A 7,457-nucleotide genomic window follows, 5' to 3' on the forward strand; every position below is an offset into this window, starting at 1 on the left:
ATCTACTTTTTTTGCCCTGTGTGAAACTATGCAGATTTATTTTGACTACTCTGAAGAAAGTGTGAGTTTCCTTTTTGACAATGCTTTTTCTTTTCGTGCTTAGCTCCAACATCCAAACTATGAAAGAAGAAACACAGACTTTTATCTTAATGTGTTCATATGAGATTACGTAAGGCAGCACAAATGAGAGCAAAACCCCAGGCACTGTACTTTCATTCATTGTCTATCATCGTGTCCAAGAAAAGGATTCTTTCTTCCTTCCATTTATTTAATTTGTGCTTGCTTTGCACAAAACCTCCAGAAGTTACAAGCTAGTAAGAATCATACCCCACAACTTCCCATTCAAACCTCAGAAATGTTGGCTTCCTAAAATGTCCATTCAAACTGATGAGCTTTCTGAGTACTTAGCCACAATTAGAATTTAATCCTGGATTAAGAGAATACAACACAGCAGGAGGAAATCACTGAAAACATAAATAATCTTAACATACCTTTGTGATTCCTTCAGCTGATACTGCATAAATTGTTTACTGGTGTCAGTTGCTATTATAAAATATATACTATTGGCTATTACGAAGTCTTTAATACTACATTACGGCAGATGCATCAGCAGATGTGTGAGCAGATAACAGAAGCCTCTTATAACAATGATCAGCCTGGGAGACTAGCAAAGAAGCCCTGGACAAGCTGGTTTCTTCTGCTCTTACCTTTTCTGAAGTTCCTATAGTAGAGAGTTATTATTATTTTTTTCTTCTGTATTCAAAAGTCAGAAAGAATACATCCCCTCAGGATGCTGAAAAGGAAAGATGTTTCTTATTCTATTTAGTTCATGCTCTTGCACCTCCCATGGACTAACAAGCCTAATGGACATTTTCAGGGTACCAAGAATGCCACTCCATCAAACGAGACTAAAGCTTGGAAAATATCTAGCATATCACCAAATCAGCTGAAAACAGCTACAAATGGTCAGAGAATCACTGGTAAACTATATAAGATAATCAAGTCAGAAGCACAAAGTTTTTAATGGAGAACAGAGAGGCAGACATATGTGCCTGTTGTAGTGCTTCAGCCCATGTCCCCCCCATCACCATCAAGTGCAGCACTCTTTCTTCCTAAGTCTTTTGCCCATAGGGAAAAAATCATTCTTTTTATGTAAGGATTTTTTTGGACCTGAAATGCTTATTTATTTTCTTTCCCTTTCAAAAACCATTTTTTTTAGAAAACCAGAAAGCAAATTCTTTCACTTCATTGGGGTTTTATTGAAGCTGGCTATTTTTCAGAGTAGTTTCCTAAAGAAAAAGCATGTATACCATCACTCTACCTTTCAGCCTGTCCTTCCCTGGCAGATTTGGAGCTGTGTGCCAGTCTCAACCACCTGTAACAGCAAAGTAGTAGTTTCAGGAGTAAGGACTGCAAGAAGTTCCATGACAAGAGGTAGCTAGCCAAATGAGAGAGACCCAGTCTGTAACACATGACAAAGAGCCATCAGCTATGGTCCACCTGCAGCTGATGCTTGGGTACCTGCCACCGGAGGATACGCAGAGCCCAGACCAGGCCACCCACTGTCTCTCACCAGGGCACTAACAAGGGGATGCAAAAGAGAGTCATGAATGGATGCTGTGAGGGGGAAAGACAAGGTGGTGGAAATGGAAAAGAGTGCAGAAACAGGTTTCTGTGCCTGGAGGCTGATTTTATTAAATCTAGTAAATAACACCCATGGACCAAACCCAGAAATAGTGGTAGGGGAAATTGTACAAAACCAATTTCTCCTATTTGCAGTAGCATCTCTGGTCATCCTTTGCCCTTGTGAGGAAACAAGGGAAAAGTGATCAGCACACAGAGATCTGTGAGGCAGCGAGTCCTAAGGCCGGCTGTATGAACTTCTGTAGCTTGCCACTGAAGTAAAGACACAGATAACACACAGCTCCTGGGACTCTGCTGTGCATGGGAGAAACTTGCACGCTGCTCCTTCCCCTTTTTAGCCAACATGGCTGCCCCCATGCCAAGATCTGTGGCTTCTTTGCCTCTCCTTATACCATTAAGGTCAAAATTTGCCCTTCCTGGCAATTCAGGTGGATAAACATATTGATCAAATTCATCTTGAATAAACTCATGCTAAGCACACCCGTCTCTCTGACCACAATAATAAACGTTCAGTGCCTCAGGTTACTGCTGTTGATTACAAACGTGATTTCAGCAAACACATTTGTGAGTTGTTTCAAAGGAGCTACTTTTGGCCTGGTGGGGTAACTGTGACTTGTGTAGGGATGCAAGATCACAAACTGTTAGGTCAGGGAGAAAAAAAAAAAAAAAAAGAAAAACTTAGGCAGGTCTCTGGCTGCAGATAGCAGGCAGTGTTCAATTAGCAAGGTCTCAAAAAAAAAAAAAGCACAAAAAACCAGACACAAACAAATAGAGGGCACCTGGAGCCACATGCATTAGAACATATGGCAGCCTTTAACTTCTGCAGCCCACCACAGGTAGGCCATTTCCATTTTCAGCTGCTGGACACCGTGCTAGATGGGACAGTCACGGTGCAGAGTAAGACATAGTGGGCGGAGAGGCCATTGCAAGCGAACACAAAGGCCCTGCTTCCAGCCGTCAGCAATGCACTGCCACTGACTGTGAGAAACGGGCATGCAGATGGGCTCGCAAAGTGCTGGTGTCTGAGAAGATTAAAAAAGACACCTGCTCCAACCAACACACCACAGCAGAAATTTAGACACAATTACACATTCATTTAAGACTGAGTAATTGAAGCAAAGCAGGACTGGCAGCAGTCTCTACCTTTTTTCTTCATGAGAAAGAGGGAATATAGGCAGAATGCAGCCGGAGTCATTCTAGCAGGAAGACGCGCTTTGGAGAAATCACTCTGGTGGCAACTCTGACTGCAGTGCTCTTTCACAACTTTGTTCGTCTGTCCCCAGACAGGGCATCTCATAAGAGATGAGAGAAGAAACTTTGTTTAAATATGACTAAAATACTTTAAAATTAGAGATGTTTAATGAAGTACCACAGCCAAGTATATACATATTTTTCTTAAAATAGACTTTTTTGATACTTAAGACGACATTGAACTGAAAAGCTACTTTTTTCTCCACATGAGAACATCATTGGGAATCTTCTAATAACTCCTGTCACAACTCATCACATTGTAACTGATAAAAAAGTAAGCTACTATTCAGCAATTCCAACGTCAGCATTAAAAGCAAGCTGATTTTTCCCCACCTCTGTAGAAAAAGCTTTCTCAGCATCTAATAATGCCAAGTGAGAGTTACTAACATGTTTTCCTAACCTCTTTTGTTAACAGTACACAAAGACAGGGCTATAATTGTATCTGGCTGTGTCCTTCACCACAAGGTTGGGATCAACAGCTTTTACAGAAGACAGACGCCATCATCTCAGCGATCTTCAAAATGTCATCACTGTATGAAGAAAGTGTAGATGCTAGCCTTTTTCGAGGTAAATACTGACACAGGACATATCTAAAAACAGAAATATTCATAAGATATATATATATATATAACTTTCAAGTATTTTCAATTTATGTTGATCTACTTAACAAAAAGATATTTTCACTACAACTTTGAATCAAAAGACCAACAACAATGCCACCTGAGAATTACTCACAGTACTTTGCCAGGCCTTGTTTAGGGTAGGTAATAGGTATCAGTAGCTTCTGCTGAAGAGCCATTCAGGGCTACAAACAGCTCTTCCATGCATCTGTCTGCCTAAATAAAGTTAGCATTGCTAGAAGAGTGAAATACTCAGCACAAGACAAACCCTACAGAAGAGAAAACATTGTCTCTTCTTACCCTGGATGGTTCTAAAACACCAGTACTGTTTGCAGGCACTCTGCTCAGACAGCACTTTAGAGAAAAAGAGGGAAGCAACTGACTTCTCAGAGGAGAAGCAGGAGCAAACAGCTCCAACAGGAATTTCAGAGTGGCTCTCCTGAAAAATAGAGCCTGATCTTGCAAATGAATGGCAAAGTTCTTCAGTACTTCAAAAGAAGCAGCGTCAGCTTTTCAGGGATGTTTGCTTGGTGTATAAGTAAACAGGCCGCTTATTTGCGCACGGGCACATGTTGCCAAGCGAGGTCAGAAGAGGTGAGGAGTTACTCACATCGCAACTGCACAGCCTGACGCAAAGCCGAGCAGTCGGGCGCTGCACTGCATTGCCCACTTGCGTTCATAATCCTCCAAGGAGGTCAGCCAGGGCTGCGTCTGCTGAGAGGAAAACAGAGCCCGTCCCTGTTTGCAGACACACAGAAAGTGAGCTTTCAAAATGCTGTCAGCCAGTCCTCGGGTCACTTTACTGATGTAAACTGGAATATTAAAGCCTAAGATTTGAATAGCACTTTTCACCATTAGGGTGCCAAGGCATTCCACAAAGGGTATTTTATTTGCCCAGGCAAACCTAGCAAATCCCTGCCAAGCTCAGGGCTTGGTCACACATCACCCAAGTGTCTTGAGCCTCCTTGGCACATATGGTGAGTTTGAGCGAGATCTTTCCAGATACTAGGCCAGAGATCAAATGTATTTGCTTCCTCATAATGTTTTCAATCATTTTCTGTCATTGGAGAAGGAGAATTGTAAGGCTCAGGGATTCTGAGGATTTTCTCTTACAGCCTACCAATTAATGACCCTTTAACAGCCTGGCTGGAAGGAGAAGCTGGTAAAACTGTGTTAATGATACTCTTTTTCTTCTCCCAAACATGAACTGAAAGCTTTTATTCCTCAAGTAAAAGATACGCACCCCTCTCCATCTTTCCATGTGCACTGAAAGGGCAAGCTGCTGCCTCTGGGCAGGCCACCTGCATCACAAATGCCTCAGGCCGTGTTACAGGCACTGATCTGCAAAGGGGGTGCAAGGGCTCTCAGGGCATTCTGAGACACCAAATTCCTCCTATCTGTACTGGAAGTGCTGAGCTTTCCTCTATGCACATGTTATTTTTCTACTACCTTAGTAGAGTTTGCTCCATTTTGAACCTAACTGGCATATCCTGTAGAAACAGGACAGGATACCTGACAGGGCCGAATGAAGGTGTGAGCAAGAACACAGACTATAGAGTTGTTCCCATGGGTCCAGTCCTTGCAGTCAGGGCAATGGGATAGAAATGACATTGCAGCATCTAAAGACACTCCTATCTAACTCTCTTGCATTCTCCACTACTTATATCACCAAAATTCTGGGATGTATGGGACATGTTCACGTGCAAAGCCCACAGGCAATCTTGTCAAAACATGGTTTCTTTGCAGAGAAGCTAGAGAAGAAAGTACTTTGTAAGTACCATTTTTAGCCCTGACTTTACCCATAATGAAGACCAGTCTCTTTCCTTCCTGCCCCACTCACCGTCTCCCAAACTGACCTGTAAGACTAAGGTCTCCAGCCTGAAGTACTTAAGATTTAAAAAGCAATACAAGTCAAGGACCCTACTGGTCTATCAAAGAGAGGCATCTGGCTTCCCTTTCCAACCCTAAATCTGCCACCACTTGCAAGCTTTCACTCCTGTGTCTCTTGAAAGACCGTGTGAGAAAACAGGAGCAACCTTATCCTGAGCTTCAGAAGCCTCCAACCCACACTCCTGCCTCATCCTCACAGAAAGACATCCACACATTCCCACCAAAAGAGAGGAGAGGCTGAGTTAACCTCTGACTCCCAGCACTGTTAGGTGGCAGGAGGAGAGAGGGCTGAAGCTCTGGCTGTTTCACCCATTGGTTCTGCAAGCTGCCCAAATGCAGTGTCTGTAGCAGCACCGTCCCCATCAGAAGACCTTACGTCTGTAAACCTTACTAGTCCTGGGGGGAGATAGACTGCACTGTGGGGCTGGGGCATGCACCTGCAGCAGTAGAGATGGAGGTCCCTGGCTGGAGGCAGCAGGAAAGGCTCTGTGTGCTGCGGTGGAGAGCTCACTGGTTGGAAGTCCTGTCACACCCCTGCACTTTGTTTTCATTTTTAAAATTGCATTTTCTAACAAAAAGGCTCAGCTTACATATAGTAGGACTTTCAAAAACCTGTTTCATTTCACTAAAATCCTTAACAGGTGCAAGGCTATAAATCCCCTTCAGCTTTCACATAGTCTTACTGAACACAGAGCTATCAGCATGCAGTGCTGGGGCAGATCATTTTGATCACAGCTGATCAATTACATTGACCACAGAAACAACCAGGGACTAACAGAAGCAACTGAAATGAGTCCTGGATGTAAAAATTAACTTACAGCATTGTTACAGGTGAGATGACAGAAAACTAGCTATAAGCAAATGCACATAAATTTTAATATGCTATGACTGGCTACAGGCACTGAATTCCAGGGAAATCCAAAGTATATCATGGCAGGGCATCGCACTGCAGTGACAGGATCATTTAAATGATCCTAAGGCACAGGAAAACCAAGTCTAAAGGTGGTAAGAATGAAATAGGTATTCACTGGGGAGCATTAAGATGAGATTACATACTTCACTCTTAGTATTTAATCCCCCCTTCTCCCCCAAATGAACTCCTATACAAAGTACTATATATATTTCTCAGAGCTCACTCCCTGGGCGAGCTTTTGTAGCTAACTGCTTTTAAGTAGCAAATTATTATATTGTAATACATTTTGTAAAGCACGATTTTCATTAATAATGGATAAAAATACACAAAGGCTTTCCTGTATTTGTCATATCGTCAGCGTGATCTAGCTTGATCTTTCTTTCATTATGAAATGTAATCCTAGAACCGAGAGAGGATGCTTCAAACGTGTCCCATTGCTGCCATCCTGTGGCAGGCACATGTATTTCAGCTCGAGACCAGAGAGAAAATAATCCTTTAAAGGTGTCATTTTACAAAGATCTGTTACCAGCTCCTACTACTAAATGCCACATACGGAATGATAGTCGCTTGCAAACGGTAGTTTTCAAATCTTAAAAAGCCATGGGCCATTACAGAAATTCAAGCAGAGGTGACTCTCCTAAGCAGAAAATAAAGATCAGATGACAGGGGGCTCGCATTTCTTAAACTGAGAGGCACTGAAGCATTCAGTGGTCTAATCCAGAGAGGTTGCTAATGCTAACTCATCTCTAACCCTAACCATATCAGACTGCCAATTCCAGAATAAATAGGAGGGTTCCCCCTGTTCCTGACAGAAACTCTGGTAGTGCCTTCAATTGGAAAAGCCAATGGATGGCTGCATCCAATACCAACATGATAGTACTGGTCCCAAGTCTGTGCACGGAATCCTGCCTAAGGCACACAACACCCACCATAGAGAAGGAGATTTGATGACCGGAGGCACATAGGTGGGATCACACAGTGCCATCTTTCCCCCAGAAGGATCAGGGTGGGCCAGACCTTCCTTTGGTGCAGCATTATGCCCTCTAGGGAGGGAGCAGGCATCCCTCGGTGACTGCCAGAGCACCACCTTTGGCTGCTCTAGCACAGTACATGCAAGCATGGACTGTGTTGCCTAGAAT

This window comes from Anser cygnoides, chromosome 3 (genome assembly GCF_040182565.1).
Source record: "Anser cygnoides isolate HZ-2024a breed goose chromosome 3, Taihu_goose_T2T_genome, whole genome shotgun sequence".
Classification (NCBI taxonomy): Eukaryota; Metazoa; Chordata; class Aves; order Anseriformes; family Anatidae; genus Anser; species Anser cygnoides.